This window comes from Watersipora subatra, chromosome 7 (genome assembly GCF_963576615.1).
Source record: "Watersipora subatra chromosome 7, tzWatSuba1.1, whole genome shotgun sequence".
NCBI classification, from domain to species: Eukaryota; Metazoa; Bryozoa; class Gymnolaemata; order Cheilostomatida; family Watersiporidae; genus Watersipora; species Watersipora subatra.
In genome coordinates, this window is record NC_088714.1 from 38,629,389 (window position 1) to 38,650,171 (window position 20,783).

The 20,783-nt window shown below is 35.1% G+C and overlaps 1 protein-coding gene across 1 annotated transcript in view; it reads left to right on the forward strand.

Annotated features, from left to right (window-relative positions):
- The first annotated feature begins 217 nt into the window (after positions 1-217).
- LOC137399331 (zinc finger protein 541-like) overlaps positions 218-20,783 on the forward strand; it is a 111,382-nt gene continuing 90,816 nt past the window's right edge. The window contains exon 1 of the mRNA XM_068085400.1: positions 218-346. The gene's annotated coding sequence lies outside the window, so the exon portion shown is untranslated. The remainder of the gene's footprint in view (positions 347-20,783) is intronic.

Consider the following 20,783-nt stretch of genomic DNA (forward strand, 5'->3'; position numbering starts at 1 on the left):
GACCAAACATTACGTTAGTCCGGTAGATAAGTATATGTTCATATACAACAGCTCTATCATGCCATAATACGGCTAAATAAATTTATTAATTGAGAAACATTACCTGATTAAAGTAATTTTGCCATTTAAATTTTCATGCAGTGCAGATTTAGGAACGCAACGCAAACTTTTTTGACGCGGATTATACAGACAGTGCACCACCGGTCACTTTGCGCAACCTGTAACATCGGTTTAGTAGACTAAAACACGTTCTTCGCGAACTTCCAGATTTTGAAGTGAAACTCGCGTGATTATTTTGTGTTGGCTTATTGTTTGTTTTAGTTACGGCTTTCATGCATATGTACAGGTAAAGTAAAACAACATCATACATTTGTTAATGCCTTAAAAACTTCTTGAGGTTAACACAGCAGCTAACCCAAGTCGAATAAAATTTTCGTAAAAATTGCTGTGTTACTTTATAATGTTTATAGTATGCTCGTAGTTTTGGCCGATTAAGATTATCTTTTAAGCTAATTTGAAACCTACTCATGGTGGCTGTAGAGTATCACATGAAATGTTTGTAAAAAGTCATTCTTGCATTACGATCTCAAAAGTTGTGTATTGCTTATTTGATTGTAAGCCCATGTTTGGTTTTGTCTGTCCTTCGACAACTTTTTATTTGTGGATTACATTTATCAAAGAGACGAACCTTAGTTGTTAGCGATGTAAACCTGCTGATGCACTATTCGTACAGCTTATCGGTTTCACCTATGTCTCTTATATTTACCTACGATCGTGTATAAATCTTACACATTAGTAATACTCCTGAGCAACTAACACAAGCTATTGTGTAGGCGCCGACTGACTTTTCACTTATCGTTGCACGCTGCATTTGCCATATTATAACAGTGACTTTATGCATGCAATGTGGTTGTATACACACTTCTTCAAAGTTAGAAAATAGCAGCATTTAGTTTGTTTTTGTTATTTATGTACATAGCATCGAAGTTGATGGCAATATTATAGAACTCCCTAACTAAAAGATGCTCTATACATGCTGGTTTAAAGTAGCAAGGTGCTATTACCATTGATTATAAATAACCTGTTGATAGTGATATGATTAATTTTGGATTTAAATATTATAGTTTATGGTCATGTTTTATTTGTTTTGAAGAAGATGAAAATGAAAGGACCATAATCAATATTAGATTAATATATAGTATATTAGTATAGAAATATTTTCAAGTGGGAGCATTTATGGATGTTCAACGTTGCATATGTATGGTCACAAATAGTTAATTTCTATTGTTTTACTACGTTATGTTTGTCTTTTGATATTATACAAAAACATTTGTGCTGTAGTATATACATTACATTAACTTACACAATAGACCCAGTAACGGTTTGATTTTATGTGTTTTCTTCTTACCAACATTAAATGCTACCCAAAATTGTATAATATGATGTTATAATATTAAATGAATATGAAGTTAAACTTGATTTGTGAAATTTATTACGATTTAAAATGGAGAGTCAGTCCAAACAACATCGATGAAGACCTCAGTCGTAAATATCTAAAACATGAAATGTACTGTAACATCAAGCTACCAACTTTTTACTTTGATAGTTTCCAAATGAGATACAATCACCTATGTACTTTCAATTCTTATAGGCAAAAGCTAGGCCAAAGGAAAGAATAATGTACGCAGAAAGTTATTGCAAACATGGTAATCAAAGTATATAGAAAAAGGGTAGACTGCACATTTGAAAAACATTTTTCCATTAGAATATTACCGACTCATTCTGGATCTCATGTACTTTTCTCAATGTGCAAGGCTTTTTAATCACTTTACAGCATGCGTGCTCTGTAAATACCATTCATGTTTTATTGATACGTGTGGCGCCAAAAACCATGTTGTACTTAATATTATGTTTCTGAAGCTTATTCGTAAATAAAAAATATTGTACAACAAACATGAACAAAATCCCAAAATATATTTTATTAATCGAACAACATTCAAACATTTGGTAAGAAACTAGAATTGGACCGAGATCAGCAATTTTAATGGGATGTGTACAGTCATTCACGTTGTCTATTGATATATACCTTATATGTCTATATTACTAATTTATGATGTGCTCAATTAGTTGCTTATATTAAAGTTGGTATGTTTAGCACAAAAAGCAGTGTGCTGATAATGTGCAGCATGCACCTCCTCAAGATGTAAGAAATAACCAGTATTTCAGTGTTCCCATCAAAACAATAACTGTTTTCATAATATATCATTTCTTAAGTGTATCCTGACATGATTTGTCTAAACATTGCAGACTTGACATTTATCTATTACCCATCTGCTTCTTTGGTTTTTTAATCTGAACCGTTACCCGTTTTACATGGTGGCCATATGAATGGCTAAATTTCTCTGGACATTTCATTTCTGTTGCCAGTCATGTTAACCCTGTTGCAGGCATAGCGACATTATTGTCGTTTTGCGATACTGACGCTAATGGGCAGAGCGACTATTATGTTGCCACGCGAACGTTTTTTTATAAATTGATTTCTGGTTAGCTTTTTGCTTTTTTTATTTAATTTATTTACTAATAGTTAGCTACAATATATTGGTCTCTGTTAGCAACCAAAAAATAAGCCGTTTTAAGAAAAAAACCATCGTTTTTGCAAAACTAAACGAACGAAAAATCCAAAATAAAAATGTATTTAAATAAAATTGAGAATTTTGTTTGTAGCTTGTTTCTGCTTTTGTTTCTGCTTTCTGAATGTTTTCCCAGAGTGTGACAAATTTATTTTACTGTCATGTCATCCTCAAAGGCTATAGGCAAAGGCAAGGCTATAGAGGAACAATAATGAGCACATGATGTCAAGACTGCTGTGTAGGCCTCTCCAAGGGCAAATGCTCCCAAAAGTACCATAGCTAGAGAAACACTTATATGAGAAATCGACTTGAAAAATGTCATTTGTATTTACCTGTATAATAAAAACATAATACACATATAAAGTATCATAAACTAGAGTGTATCAATGATTTTTTAAAAATCGATTTGTTAAAAATTAATTTGTCCAGGAAGTCTCAAATAGCCCAAAAAACTTGCTTGCGAAAGGGTTAAATTCATTTAATAATCATGTTACCAACTTATCATTGCTGACAAGTTCCTTCGAAATTGTCTTCTTTCACTCAGTCGGTACATGTAATTGTAATCGGCATGAAATGTTTACAGATATTTTGATGTCAAGGCTCATTGGTATCTTTTTTGAAAGCTGACCTTAGCCACTTTCTATATAAGTTTTGTAAAATGAGATTTGCACAGCTGTTTTGATTGGTATTTCAGTCGTACCAAGTTTGGGAATGCAACATATTTAGAGTGCTGTGAACAGCTTCCACATGAGTTACAAGGATTGCTCCATGATATATGCTCAGTCAATTGCGATATCAAGGGAATGTTGATGGTCATGTCTCAATTAATGTGGTTGGCTGCACTAATTAGAGTGATGCAATTTCTAATACACTCACATTATATGCAAGGCTAACCACAAAACTGGTTCAAGTCATTTGTAGCATAACATTCAATTAGACCGCTTAACTGTTCAATGGAGATAAGCTACCTTCTGCTATCGATCAGCTCATCACAGTAAATAAACCACAAAAAGTATGTTTGATGAAATATAATTTCTTGCAGTTGTTTATTTGACAAAAACATTTTTTTCAAAACCATGGCTTAGACTGATTAATTACTTACGTATATTCATATTTTGATAGTCTTCTTTCGAAGGTGCACAAAAACTTCAATAAGTTGACTGCGTATACTTAACCTCCAAAGGTAGTGCCAAAATGTGAATATCGAGAGCAAATTTTCGTTCTAAATCTTATAAGTTTTGTGCTAGTGACACAATTCATATACTTGGTGTCTAACATGAACTACAACCCATACACTGATGTTCTAAAAGCTGTTGCTAGCAGATAAATACAAGAGTCACGTTGTTTAGTTTTTGCTAACTCATCAGCTCTTGAAACGCTTCCTTTCATAGTCAGTTTGTAATATCATTAAAATAGGCTAGAATAGCTATTTTAATGATTCTAGCTAAAATCGTTAAAATAGCTAGTTAGGTTTTCTGACAGTCTATAAGGAATGAAAAACCATATTCTTTACTATGCCTTTTAATCTCAGCGCCTACATATATACTGTTTATTAATGATAAGTACTGCACATTTATATGGCTAAAAATTTTGTCTTTACTTTCTGAAATAAGTTTAAGAAAATATATTCCATGTCAGCTGTTTCCAGTTCCAATAACATATTAGGGGGAAATTTTTATTGTGTTAAATTTTGGTTATCAACAAAATTTCCTTTAGCCTTATTTCACTGCTGAGAACTACTGTACAGCCAGTATATAGAGAATTGTTCAATGCAGTCATACTTCTAACATGCGAGTACCCTGACATATGAGAAACTTGAGATACGAGCTGACTTTTCAGCAAGATTCTTTCTTGAGGTACGAGCATACGAGCCGGTACACTATATGGCCAAGTATGTGAGAGACCGCTTTCGAGAACAGCAACACTCGGTCTTTCTCCTCGAATCAGTTAAAAAAGGTTGTCTAATAGTTACAGGAGACGCAAGCCAGAGCCGTTTAACCGGAAATAGATACTAAAAAATATGACGATAAAATTAAAGTAAGTTTAGTGAAAGATTAAACTTTGTTTTAAATGTGTGTTTAGTAAGTTAAATTTATGGAAGTTAAATTCAAAGTTTATATTACTTAGTGTCACAAACGTTTAGTGTACCTAACGCATTACTCTCAAATCTCTCTCAGACAGCCATTATTCAAAACGTCTGTCTTAAAGGTAAAAACTCCATACATTACATTTGTTACATCTTATTGCATGTTTAAACCAACTAAATAGGTATTGTAGGTAGTGAATTACAACAATTAAAACATGTTTTTCAACCGTAATATCCTGTTTAGGTGGTGTTTTCATAGCATGGTAACGGATTAATTAGTACTTAGTGATTTTATATAGCAAGTAGTGCCTTGATACGCGAGTATACCAACTTATGAGGTCAGTCCCAGAATGCATTAAGCTCGGATGTCAAGGTATGGCTGTACTATAGATTAGTATAGTATAAATGTATAATTATGATAGAAGAAAGAGCAGAACTGGGATCCGAAACCTAATGGACAGATACAACTGTCTAGGACAAGGCTCAATCTCTTTTACATGAAAAAACAACTTTATAGATTGGATTTGTTTTAGAAAATGATCACGTTATTTCAGATCTTATTGTTCACCAAACTGCTGAATGGTTCCTTTAGTCAACTTTATGCCAAAGTGTCAAAGCTTCATTTGTAATGCTATCGTGTAAATCGAGCAATTACAGCGATCAATATATCGTCACATTTTGACTGATTTGTGATGTCATAAGGGTAGGTAGCCAAAGTGATATTTGGAAGTGGATATTGTGTTGATGCGTTAGTGGTTTTATAGGGTGAGCATGCATGCGACTTTTTCTAGCAGTGCTTTATGCTGGCTAACCAATCTGCGTGATCAAACCTACATTAGACAATCGTTTGCTATTTTTTAATGTTGGAGGAAAAGTGTATTGTGATAGTTTGCTTATCCTCTACAGCAACTTTCCTAACGTTCAAACATTCTGATCATCGTGAACATGATAGGACACTGTTACAAAAGCATGGCTAGTGGCAACACCACCAGAAGCAAATCGCTTTCAAACATCGCTGTTTAGCTACTGCATTAATTGCATACTATGCAAGCCTTTGTTATTTGTAGCCTTGGTCTACAGTTCAATATTTGAGAATAAATTTTTGGCGCTGGTATTTTGTAGCCAAGTTAAGATATTACAAAGGATTTTTAGTACTAGCATTGTGGTTGTCTTTTTGCTGAGTGTTTGTTGAAAAAGCTCCAATTAATCATTGACTGGCAGATACGAGTTGAGCTTAGTGTAGTATGCTGGCTCATATACGTAGATACTAAGCAGATCTGTATGATTGATAGACCAGAGTCACGAGGGTAAATGTTGCTGTTTGTAAGATTCACTAGCAACTAAACTTGCTCTTCTAATTGCATTGCTGTTTCTTACTGGCAGGCTTTGTATTCAGCTATAGATTTAGCAAGAGGCCTTGTTCCTTGCAACATATCACAGCACTGACGTTTGCGCTACATAAATATGTATATACATGTGTATCGAATCAGTTTGTTGTCTTGCTAAAAACCCAAATTATATTGCCGGGTTGTTAGGTGATGTAGTCACCTCTTCGGTTAGAGTCTTGACCCTGTTCGCTGCCAGAGCAGAAGGTTCATCGAGATGGCTAGAGTGATATTGTTTATGGAACAATGCTTCGTTCATGTGAATAACAGACAGATCATTATCACTGATTCTATCGCCATCACTAAATTTTATGCCTTGTAACATTATTAGCAGTAAAAACTACCAGATAACCATCATGAATACTAACGGTGTTAAATCCTGTTTTTTGTTTGAGAGATTACTCCAATTGTCTCCCCAACAGTTCCTCGAGCAAACACAATGAAGTTTTAACATCTAATTGTTATTTAGAGATGGTTAATCTGAATTGCATTGTTATTGTAGATGTCACAACTGGGCTATATAGGCTCAGGAATCCTAAGAACTTTCATTAATCATAAATTGCTGAGAATGAAAATAGTAGTTGTTATACAGTTGTTTTTTTAATCTTGTTGCGTAAATACTTGCATCAAGATTAAAAGATAATCACTCCATGTAAACATAGCATTCGAAACATTTACCACTGTGAAAATAATTATAGCCTGAATTATTATTTCAATTAAATGAGTAAAGATAACCGCAACTTTCTCATATGTGCTCTATTCAGTTATTGACTTGTTTAAGAAGCACAATTACTTCTAAATTGGATGACTATGGAATATTGTGAAACATCGTAAGTAATTTGATAAGTAATAACTAATATCGTAAGTTAATTTGTAATATTGTTAGAATATCACTCTAACAGTGGATGGTAAATAAATAAATTCTATTTTTCAGAGCAACTGTTATTTTTTACTTAGTCTACCAAATGTTAATGCCAGCCTCTTACTCTAGCAGAATAGACGTAGTTCCCCTTCAGTTTCTCAACTTTTCGTGCAACATGATTACTGTCTTGAGCCTGACGAATTTGATAATCATCATGGCTTCACTGCATTCAAATAGGATACTTGGAAGACTGTCACGGATGTTTCAGTGGACACCGTTATTCATTAAACCATAACTGTCACATAACTGTCACGTGTCACGAACAACTTTTATCGTATTTACTAGGTAAATCAGACACGCTGATTTCGATTTTGTACTCAAAATAAAGATTAGTCCACTAACCTTCAAAGTCATTTAGGTGTTTTTAAAGCGTTTCAACATCCGTTTCGAAAACAACACAATCGGCATTACAAGCTCCGCCCATAAATATGTGACGAAACCTAGCTTTTTCAGGAACGGAAGTTAAGAATGCTTAGTCCGATTTAGAATAATAGAGATTGGTGTCTTAAAACCCATTATTATCTAAATCCAGCCTGTAAAGTAATTTCAGTTTTTTTATAAAAGGTATATAAACTATTTAAAATTGCTCGTAGCTTGTTACATGACGTTTAAATGGGCTGAACGCCGAGAAACATGAGCTCAAAAAGCGCAGTTTTATCACAAGCTAGCGTTGTTATCGCGCCTTTTGAAATATGCAACGCTAAATAGCTTATCTACCTTTCAGAAAAGACTGATATTATTTTTAAGGCTGAATTTAGATATTAATGGATTTTAAAACACCCATATGTATTATTCTAAATCGGTATAAACATCCCTACGTAACTTCTGTTCCTAAAAAGCTAGGTTACGTCACGTATTTATGGGCGGAGCTTGTTATGCCGATCGTGTTGTTTTCGAGACCGATATTAAAACGCTGTAAAAAGCCTCCATTACTCTGAAAGTTAGTGGACTAATCTTTATTTTGAGTACAAAATCGGAATCAGCGTGTCTGATTTACCTAGTAACTACGATAAAAGTTGTACGTGACAGTTATGGTTTAACTTACCATGCGGCCTTCTGGGCTCTGCTCGCATTACTGGCAGTTATTGAAATCTCTACTACCATTCACTATGTTTCCATGGTGCGCAGTACTGCGAAGCAGCCCCCTCCGAAGTCGAGGGGATTGTACGTTTCCATGCTGCGCAGTGGTTTTCAGAATTTCAGCAAATTAGCCAGAGAAGAGAAATTGTATAAATCGAATCGCCTGATGGAGAAATAGAATCGATCACGGATACCGAACGACATAAACGGTCTTTTTATGATTCTGTCGTCATTATACTTTTATTTACAATACACATTCACAAGGTTTTACAAACCTTAACACACTTTTTACAAAGTAATATATTTTTAATAAGTATTTTAAGTAATATATTATTTATACGTTAATTTAGGACTTGCCACCTATTTTTCGAAAAGTGTTGGCATCGATAACAAAGTCCAGGAAAGTAATCACCTCATCAGCAGACCATAATTAAATTTAGGTGAAAGAAGACCGGAAGAATAGAAAAAAACAAGATTAGCAGGACAACCTTTGTACTAGTTTATGGCTTTCGAAGAATCCGTATCCACGGCATGAGAGCTATGCGCAGCCACTGCGCAGTCGCTGTTTCTTTGCTGCGAATTTGCACTGGCTTCGCACTGATCAGTGCGCAGTGATTTCAGTGCGAAGACTGTCCATGATTCGGAGATACCGCAACTCCGAAGCACTGCGCATCATGGAAACATAGTGATTATGAAGTGTGTTTTCAAGTTATGCCGATGGATGTAGTAAAACTCCATTATAGAATTTTATCTGCATGGGTGCAGAAGAAGAAGAGTCATGAATAGAATAGTTCACTTGATTACAGCTGATTTGATATTGTAAATTTACCGCTTCACTGCCTTTGAGTATTATTTATCCTTGGCTCAGGTCTCACCCGCCTCCCTTAGCTCTCATATTGCTTTTTATCCTAGCAGAAAATCATTAGTGCAATTCAAGGTCAATTGCTATCTTTAAAGGTTGACTTGCAACAAAATTCACATTACAGTTATTTGGTATCAAAAGATTCACCATGTCTTACTCTGTTGTGTTGTAGGTGTCAAATACGTGGAAATGTGATTACCAGCTCGTAAAAGCTCAAAAACGAAAAGCCGCCGTAGATTGGAATCTGTTTATTTATCTGACGTAGTCATTCCAGTTTGGTTATCGTCTTGTCACGTATGTTCTCACGTGAATTGAAAGGCCAATAAAAAGCTTAATGTAAAACTTATCGTAGCACTAGTTTATGACAAACACTTCGGGTTTTACCGAAGACCCCGTATCAAATATAGATGCTCGCTACTTTACAGTTTTCTTTCGGCATTATTCAATCGTCAAGTCTTAATCTGATCATGTGACCCAATACTTAGCAAATAACTTTTACAGCTCTTTTCGATTATCACAGGTGGCCAACAGGCTCGTCATGATCAGAGCCGTATAGTTTCACAGAGTCCCGCGACTAACAGAAGCGTATACGGGATCTCGCTCGATTCCAAACAAACAGGCCACGCCTACTATTTTTATATAAGTTATAATGGAGAGGTCGCAACATCAATCAACAAAAACTACTCCCATTAGCAGTCATTTTGAAATTGATTGTTGTATCATGAACCATTTGAAAGAAAACAAAATTTCCTACAAAAAGGTGCTAACAACGTTTTTGTAAAAACGTAAAGTAAATGCAAAAAAGAGCGGTATTGAGAGTGAGGTATGAATATTCCATTATAGATCAGTATGTCGATCGAGTTTGTTTGGAATCGGACGTTTTTGTTTCCGGTTTTGGTCGCGAGACTTTTTAAAGCTATATGACTGACAGTACAGAGCTGAATAACTTCACAGAGTTTGCTGCTAACGGATGCGCATATCGAAGCTCGCACGGCTCCAAGCAAACAAGCCGCGCCCACTATTGTTTTATATAAGTTATAATGGAGATGCCGCAACACTAACCAACAAAAATTACTACCATTGGCAGTCCCTTTGAAATTGATTATTGTATTATACACCATTTGAAAAAGGACAAAATTCTCTACAAGAAACGTCTAATGATTTTTTGTAATAAAGTAAAGTAAATGCAAAAGAGTGAGATGTTGAGAGCGAGGTAAGAATATTCCATTAGAGATCAGTATGTCGATCGGGTTTGTTTGGAATCGGACGTTTTTGTTTCCGGCTTTTGGTCACGGGACTCTGTGAAACTATACGACACTGGTCATGATTATCAGACAATGATATATACTCCTTCGAGGTAAGGTTAAAAAGTTTAACGATTTTTTACGGTAAGTTATAAGATATCAGTGCTAAAAGTGACAGCATTACAATGACGATAAAACAGACACGTAAAAACAATAGACATGGTTTTATTGAATGCGTGAAGTATATTTGTGAAAATATTTCGACGAATGAGGTTGCATGAAAGTGTAAACAGAAACCATCCTGTAACAAATACATCCCATTTGAGACGTTTTGGAAAGCGAATCCAAACTACGGCGGTCTCGTGTAACTGGGATTAACTGTTCGTTTTTGAGCTTTTAGAGCTTGTAATCACATTTCCATATATTTTGCACCTACAACACAGCAGAGTAAGACATGGTGAATCTTATGATACCAAATAACTGTAATGTGAATTTTGTTGCAAGTCAACCTTTAAAGTTCTTTATGCCTTCCCATGGTAAGTTTCTGCAGTTGTATTAGTTTCTTTGCTTTGTTGGCTGCCGTGCTGTTTGCCTGCTTCTTATCATTGGTATGGCTAATTTTTGTCATCTTTCCAGTTGCTGCGGTTAGCTCTGTTCACAAGTACTTGCGTGTCACCTTGTTTCATATGTCAAGAGCGCTCTTCTGAAATAAGAAAAGTATGCTTGAGTTGTAAGTTCATTTTGCTATCAGTACTCTTCAGGTTCTTCTATGTAACAGTTTGAATGTAGGGCACTTTGAGTTGTAACACTCACTTATATGACAACATTAACTTTTCTTCATGTTTTACTGCCTATTAGCGCTCCTAATCAGCCTCTCCTAATCAGCCGTTTAACCTCAGCAAATTTTTCCATAATTTGTTAAGTATAATCTTGTAGTCGTCTTGCAAATCTGATTATAATAACTAGTCAAGCCTCTCCCTTGATTATCAATCATGCTCTCCTTCTAACTGAACTCGAACATGCAAAGCATTCACAGTTTTATTGTTCACGACGTCAGTTCCATTGCTAGCTCAAGATCATATACTGGATCTGAACTAGTCTTAATGCAAATCTCTTTGCTGTCTAGTATTTATTGTTGAGGTTAAAATTTTCATGTTTGGTAAGTGCACACGCATATTCTCTCTGTTTTGCTAGCTACTAAAAGTTAATTGCAAATTTTCCTCGATATTTTCATCCTTGTGTAGTATTTTCTAAGTCAACATTTTTTCCCATGCTGGTCTCTGAACACTAAAATTGACATAATAGCAGGATTGGCAAAAATATTGTTATTTAAAAAAATATCATATCATTGACATATATCATGATATTTATTGATATTTATGATATTTATGATATTTTTGAAACAAATGACATTTTTGAAAAAAATTTGAAGCTAGATTGAACTTGTATGGTGTTTACATTGTGATTGATGTATTTTATAGGTTGTGTGAGACCAGTCGGCAATGTTTAATACCAAAAACTTGATTTATTGTAGGCCTAGTATAATAATATTTATAAATATGAAAATGTTCGTCAAACATTGGATTGGAAATCATAACATGAATGCAAAGTGCAAACAAAATAGTGCAAATAGTAACTACACACTATGATAGTCCAAACATGTTCTAATGTCCTACTTTTGTCTAGTTTGGGTATTTGTAAACAAACACCAGCTTGCCAGCCTTCACCACACCAAGACATTTCTCAACTTGATGTGAACCAGTCCACATGATGAGAACGCACACACTCAACACGAGTAGTCAGAGTTATATCATCATATTTATAGATTTTATACTGAGCCAAAATCCATTGAAGCTATTCATAGAAATATTTTTACAGAAAATGATGAGATGAGTTACTTTGTTATCTCAGTGGAGTCAGTGTAATGTGCTTACAATTCTGTTTTTGGGTGTCAGATTGTTCAATTCAAAATCATGGATTATGAAGTTCAAAGGGTTTTCAGCAGGCTGGTTTTTCAATAAGGCAATAAAATATAACAGTTTAGCATGAGATAATCAGGTTAGGGAGATAGTTCTGGGATGAAGGAATACAGTTTAGATCTGAAAAACTCTTCTCAGCTCAAACACTAAATGATTGGTCTAGCCAATGTCACCTCCTTGGTCTGGCTGTCTTTGTTTGTCTGTGTTGAGTAAGCCTAATAGGCACCCATGCAAGTATTTAATTATTTTAGGTGTTTAGCATTTTAGACTATTAGCAATAGTTGTAAGGTGAAAACGGAATAATAAAATTGATGTTTTTAAAAATATCAATTTTTTTGACTTAAAAATCTTATATGTATCGGCGATATATATCAATGATATATATCAAGCGATATATATCAAACCAACTCTGCATAATAGGTGATGGTTTTGACATGTAATTAGCCTTTTCGCTCAACTGCATAACAGCAAATGACTTGAAGGTCTACATGTCTCCTTCTCGCGACCTTTTCTCCGTTGTCAACATGAGTAGCTTCCTCAAGCTGATTTTCCAGCTCCTGCAGACAGTTTATGCGCTAGGTACTGTGCACTAGCGGCAGGGTGCTCTCTAATATAGCAACCAGTTTTGCTCTTTGTATGCTGGATTAGCTTTTAAAGGTCAGAGATTGTTTAGCCTAATGATGAAAGCATGGATGATACTATCCGCTACCGTGTACAAACCTGTTTGAGTAGCTTCTTCATTTCATCAAATTAATATAAATACAGGCATGCGCTCAGATCTTTCAGTTGTCACAACTAGCTGTCGAATCAGAGATCTATGCTTAAAACATTAGATGGATTATGTGCCTTGTCCAGTAGCATTTCTTTGAGGAGTATTGCTTACATTCTCATTGCATTGTGCACAAAAAGTCTTCACTATCCCACTTTTACCTGATCCATATCAAGTTGTTGGTATTAAGTTCAAATATTTACATGGTCCAGTAGGCCAACTGGGTTACAATCAAATCAGTGAATTTGTAACCCTTTATCTGCTGAACAAACGTCATATATACATGTACATAATTACCAGCTACCTTTCGCCAGATGGGTAAGTTGATTCACTACTCTAAGGAAATAACTTACATATTTGATGTTAAATTAGGATAACAATTACTTTGCATTATATTGCCAGTTTTTTCTACAAAAAGTGAACTCAATTTATTTTCATGGATGCAAATAGTGCAAAAATGAGCTATTTGCTCACCAAGTTTTCAAAGTCTTTTTCAGGTGAATGCTAAACTCAAAGCCTTGGTTATGTGTAGTAACTAAACCAAAAGCATTGGTTTAGTTACTACAGATAACTACTATAAACAAGTTCTAGGCCAGGATCAGAATCGACACATCAGAATTTTTTTACAATTGTATGCTTTACTTCTTAGTTCTTAAGAAAGCATTGCCTGCTTCCTTTACATAGAAAGTACTTTGTCTGTAATGGGAAATTATGTAAAATTTGGATGTGTTTGCACCTTCATTAGTTGACCAAAACTTGGCGGGATTCCACATTGACCAAGACAGGTGAATGTTCTACTACAATGTAAAAAGCTGATTGATCATAACAAAAAATAAAGCTAGTTTTAATTTTTTTTTGCCTTATACAAATTAATTTTGGGTTTTCATAATAACACAAGCGTATAAAATCTAATCTAGTTCCGGTACAGTTATAAACATTGCCGAAAATGCACTTTTTCATTACATTTTCTCGAAATAGGCTTGAATTGTCTAACATTATGATCGGAAAATTGTTGAAATTTTTGCTGGATGTTCATCGGATCTTGCGTAAATTTTAAACTAACCTTGACATGCAAGGCTAATCTGTTGCCAAATTTTTATGCATGCAAGTCATTTAAAATTAGAGCAAATTTTCTTACATGCATACACGTTATTTTGTTTAATTTATTCCGCATCTTAAAACCTTGATGATGAATACTTCTGGAAATTATTTAATTTATAACATTAAAATGGATTCATTATATAGCACGATGTGAAATGCTAAATGTTAAAAGCTATGTTTGAGAAATTAAATTAATATAGTAATAACCAATTAAAAAGGTTTTTATTGTAGTTCAACCTTTGTGTAAACTACAGGTGAACATAGGTGTATCCATGGTGATACAGGATACAGTAGGTGCGAAAGTTGAGTTGGCCAAAGAGATGTGGAGCTAGTCTAACTTAGACTATGGGAATTTTGAATAAATTAAAAGTAGTTATTATAAATGTTTTCTGATTATATTTTTTACATTTCATATTTAATTATCCCAGCCAGCCTCTTATTTCAGGCTTTGTTTTTACTTTCTCTTTTGCAGTAACAATGGGACAGCTACACAGACTTTTAATGAACTGAGCCAATAATGTTTGTTCAATTCTCTTTACAATTTTTTGCTTCCAAAGAAGGCTTCTTCCTGCTGTCTTTCTTTTTTATCACTACTATAGCTACTCAAACTAGTCTTGCTGGTATTAGCGGTATCCAAACATTTACGACAGAAAGGGATGGTGTGAAGCACTGTTTAATATTGTCCAAACACCAAAGAACCAAACTATCTGACTGAGATTTGCATATGCATGTCCTAAATTACAAAATGGCAATGTTAAGCAAATATCCTCTGAGTTTAGTTAGATATAGCTAGTTTGGTGTGTTAAGGTGGTTGTGAGTTGAGGCCTGGCTGTATTTGTATTCAATCATTGTCTACTGCAGCAGTTGAGTTTCACTGCGGGAGAGAGAGACCCGCTGCGTCAAGTGAAATGGGTGACAATCATAACATATTTGTAGTTGCTGCAGTTACCGTGTCAAGGCCCTTGCTTGCTAGTAAATCTGATAATTGTAGCTGTCATTGGCCCATATTTGGAAGTTGAAACTTACAAATTGTATTGCAGTAGTGCATATCACTCTCATTGCTTTAAATTTTGCGTTAAAGTGACTGATATCTTAAAGAAGCTTTACGTGAGTTATTTATGAGTGTTATTAAAGCATCTAAGATTGTGGGTGATAAAGGTAGAAAATATATTAGAAACTGCTGAATCTACCAACTTCTTTCTCAGGAGTGTAATCTAAAACTTGAGATTAGTTTTGAGATGTAAATCTCGACAACATCACAGCAAGCTTAAACCATAACTGTCACGTACAACTTTTATCGTATTTACTAGGTAAATCAGACACGCTGATTCCGATTTTGTACTCAAAATAAAGCTTAGTCCGCTAACTTTCAGAGTAATGAAGGCTTTTTAACAGCGTTTTAATTTCGGTCTCGAAAACAACACGATCGGCCCAACAAGCTCCGCCCATAAATACGTGACGTAACCTAGCTTTTTAGGAACAGAAGTTACATAGGGATGTTTAGACCGATTTAGAATAATAGAGATGGGTGTTTTAAAATCCATTAATATCTACATTCAGCCTTAAAAATAATCTCAGTCTTTTCTGAAAGGTAGATAAACTATTTAACATCGCATATTTAAAAAAGCGCGATAACAACGCTAGCTTGTGATAAAACTGCGTTTTTTGAGCTCATTTTTCTTGGCATTCAGCCTATTTAAACATCATGTAACAAGCTACGAGCAATTTTAAATAGTTTATATACTTTTCTTAAAAGACAGATTATTTTACAGGCTGGATTTAGATAATAATGGGTTTTAAGACACCCATCTCCATTATTCTGAATCGGACTAAACATTCCTAACTTCCGTTCCTGAAAAAGCTAGGTTTCGTCACATATTTATGGGCGGAGCTTGTAATGCCGATTGTGTTGTTTTCGACACGGATATTGAAACGCTTTAAAAAAGCCTAAATGACTTTGAAGGTTAGTGGACCAATCTTTATTTTGAGTACAAAATCGGAATCAGCGTGTCTGATTTACCTAGGAAATACGATGAAAGTTGTTCGTGACAGTTATGGTTTAAGTCATCAATCCATTATCCGAGTTAATTGGAAAATGACATGCCTTTTCCTTTACAATAAACTTGGTGCTTCGCCGCTGTGGAAAGGTCTGGTAGAATTATCTGTTATCATGATCTACATATTGAAAAGTGCTTAAAGAGTCATAAAACAGGAATTTAACTATTTTTAATCAGCTATAGCTTATTTATGCCTTGAGTACTGAAAAATAAATTATATATTTACTTCCGTTTGACTGCCTTTTGTGCAATGGACTATTGAAGTCCTGATGGCTGTGCATTTCAAGCGCTGAGTGAGCAACACATCATGAGAAGGTGTATGGCAAAGTACTTGTAAATTGCTTAATCCATTCCGAGATAGTCCTAAACGCGCCGCCCCTTAGGGGTGGGAAATGGGAAAAAGTTTTACTCAACTTTTTCATTTCATGGCTGTATAGTAGCTGCGGTATAATTGGTTTGTATTGACAACGTTTCCCTCATCGCTTTCACTTGATTTAAGGGTCATGATGACATCAATTTTACTTTAAAGTTGAAGGGCTCATACCGTCCATGTTCATTTAAAATCATTTTTTTTACTTCTAAACAGGTCTATGCAGCAAAAAACAAAGGTTGCGTGTCTAAATTACAGTAAAACCAAAATGTATATGAACTATCTTAAGAGCAGTGTCTGTTTGTTTGTCCGAAGAAATATCACTATACATCGTCTTCTCTCCCTAAGAAATACCACTATACATCGTCTTCTCTCCCTAAGAAATATCACTATACATCGTCTTCTCTCCTTAAGAAATACTACTATACATCGTCTTCTCTCCCTAAGAAATACCACTATACATCGTCTTCTCTCCCTATGAAATATTACTATACATTATCTTCTCTCCCTAAGAAATACCACTATACATCGTCTTCTCTCCCTAAGAAACAACACTATACATCGTCTTCTCTCCCTAAGAAATACTACTATACACCGTCTTCTCTCCCTAAGAAATACCACTATACATCGTCTTCTCTCCCTAAGAAATACTACTATACATCGTCCTCTCTCCCTAAGAAATACCACTATACATCGTCTTCTCTCCCTATGAAATATTACTATACATTATCTTCTCTCCCTAAGAAATATCACCATACATCGTCTTCTCTCCCTAAGAAATACCACTATACATCGTCTTCTCTCCCTAAGAAATACTACTATACACCGTCTTCTCTCCCTAAGAAATACCACTATACATCGTCTTCTCTCCCTAAGAAATACCACTATACATCGTCTTCTCTCCCTAAGAAACAACACTATACATCGTCTTCTCTCCCTAAGAAATACTACTATACACCGTCTTCTCTCCCTAAGAAATACCACTATACATCGTCTTCTCTCCCTAAGAAATACTACTATACATCGTCCTCTCTCCCTAAGAAATACCACTATACATCGTCTTCTCTCCCTATGAAATATTACTATACATTATCTTCTCTCCCTAAGAAATATCACCATACATCGTCTTCTCTCCCTAAGAAATATCACTATACATCGTCTTCTCTCCCTAAGAAATACTACTATACACCGTCTTCTCTCCCTAAGAAATACCACTATACATCGTCTTCTCTCCCTAAGAAATACTACTATACACCGTCTTCTCTCCCTAAGAAATACCACTATACATCGTCTTCTCTCCCTATGAAATATTACTATACATTATCTTCTCTCCCTAAGAAATATCACCATACATCGTCTTCTCTCCCTAAGAAATATCACTATACATCGTCTTCTCTCCCTAAGAAATACTACTATACATCGTCTTCTCTCTCTAAGAAAGATCACTATACATCGTCTTCTCTCCCTAAGAAATACTACTATACATCGTCTTCTCTCCCTAAGAAATACTACTATACATCGTCCTCTCTCCCTAAGAAATACCACTATACATCGTCTTCTCTCCCTATGAAATATTACTATACATTATCTTCTCTCCCTAAGAAATATCACCATACATCGTCTTCTCTCCCTAAGAAATATCACTATACATCGTCTTCTCTCCCTAAGAAATACTACTATACACCGTCTTCTCTCCCTAAGAAATACCACTATACATCGTCTTCTCTCCCTAAGAAATACCACTATACATCGTCTTCTCTCCCTAAGAAACAACACTATACATCGTCTTCTCTCCCTAAGAAATACTACTATACACCGTCTTCTCTCCCTAAGAAATACCACTATACATCGTCTTCTCTCCCTAAGAAATACTACTATACATCGTCCTCTCTCCCTAAGAAATACCACTATACATCGTCTTCTCTCCCTATGAAATATTACTATACATTATCTTCTCTCCCTAAGAAATATCACCATACATCGTCTTCTCTCCCTAAGAAATATCACTATACATCGTCTTCTCTCCCTAAGAAATACTACTATACACCGTCTTCTCTCTCTAAGAAATACCACTATACATCGTCTTCTCTCCCTAAGAAATACTACTATACACCGTCTTCTCTCCCTAAGAAATACCACTATACATCGTCTTCTCTCCCTAAGAAATACTACTATACATTATCTTCTCTCCCTAAGAAATATCACCATACATCGTCTTCTCTCCCTAAGAAATATCACTATACATCGTCTTCTCTCCCTAAGAAATACTACTATACATCGTCTTCTCTCTCTAAGAAAGATCACTATACATCGTCTTCTCTCCCTAAGAAATACTACTATACATCGTCTTCTCTCCCTAAGAAATACCACTATACATCGTCTTCTCTCCCTAAGAAATACTACTATACATCGTCCTCTCTCCCTAAGAAATACCACTATACATCGTCTTCTCTCCCTATGAAATATTACTATACATTATCTTCTCTCCCTAAGAAATATCACCATACATCGTCTTCTCTCCCTAAGAAATATCACTATACATCGTCTTCTCTCCCTAAGAAATACTACTATACACCGTCTTCTCTCCCTAAGAAATACCACTATACATCGTCTTCTCTCCCTAAGAAATACTACTATACACCGTCTTCTCTCCCTAAGAAATACCACTATACATCGTCTTCTCTCCCTATGAAATATTACTATACATTATCTTCTCTCCCTAAGAAATATCACCATACATCGTCTTCTCTCCCTAAGAAATATCACTATACATCGTCTTCTCTCCCTAAGAAATACTACTATACATCGTCTTCTCTCTCTAAGAAAGATCACTATACATCGTCTTCTCTCCCTAAGAAATACTACTATACATCGTCTTCTCTCCCTAAGAAATACTACTATACATCGTCCTCTCTCCCTAAGAAATACCACTATACATCGTCTTCTCTCCCTATGAAATATTACTATACATTATCTTCTCTCCCTAAGAAATATCACCATACATCGTCTTCTCTCCCTAAGAAATATCACTATACATCGTCTTCTCTCCCTAAGAAATACTACTATACACCGTCTTCTCTCCCTAAGAAATACCACTATACATCGTCTTCTCTCCCTAAGAAATACCACTATACATCGTCTTCTCTCCCTAAGAAACAACACTATACATCGTCTTCTCTCCCTAAGAAATACTACTATACACCGTCTTCTCTCCCTAAGAAATACCACTATACATCGTCTTCTCTCCCTAAGAAATACTACTATACATCGTCCTCTCTCCCTAAGAAATACCACTATACATCGTCTTCTCTCCCTATGAAATATTACTATACATTATCTTCTCTCCCTAAGAAATATCACCATACATCGTCTTCTCTCCCTAAGAAATATCACTATACATCGTCTTCTCTCCCTAAGAAATACTACTATACACCGTCTTCTCTCTCTAAGAAATACCACTATACATCGTCTTCTCTCCCTAAGAAATACTACTATACACCGTCTTCTCTCCCTAAGAAATACCACTATACATCGTCTTCTCTCCCTAAGAAATACTACTATACATTATCTTCTCTCCCTAAGAAATATCACCATACATCGTCTTCTCTCCCTAAGAAATATCACTATACATCGTCTTCTCTCCCTAAGAAATACTACTATACATCGTCTTCTCTCTCTAAGAAAGATCACTATACATCGTCTTCTCTCCCTAAGAAATACTACTATACATCGTCTTCTCTCCCTAAGAAATACCACTATACATCGTCTTCTCTCCCTAAGAAATACTACTATACATCGTCTTCTCTCCCAAGTGCCGCAAGAGAGAAACTGGTGTTTTCAAGGCCAAATATGGCGACTCATTATTCAAATCAAATGTGAGAACTTGTACCTACTTGACACTTTACTTAATGTGGAATTTCTTACGTAATACGAAGCAAAAACTTTACATAAATTATTTAAGTGGAACGTGAAAGGAGGTTTATGTTTTATGAGTGTCTACTTTAATATTAAACTTTGATTTTTTAGCTTTTGTAATAAGAAAATAAACATACTTTTATTTTTATCGATAGATAGCTGTACGCAATAGGCTCGAATTATTTATCAGTGTGCATTTATTCGATATTGGTTGGGAACACAGGGTACCCGTAATTATATTACTAATTTAGAAAATGTATTTGGGATGATTATTAGCTCATCTTGAAAAAAATTTCAAAAGCTTTGTATAGCAAAAATGGGACAGTAACAATAAGTTGCTTAGAGCATTGAATCTTTTAGTTACACCGGTAGATAGACGGCTA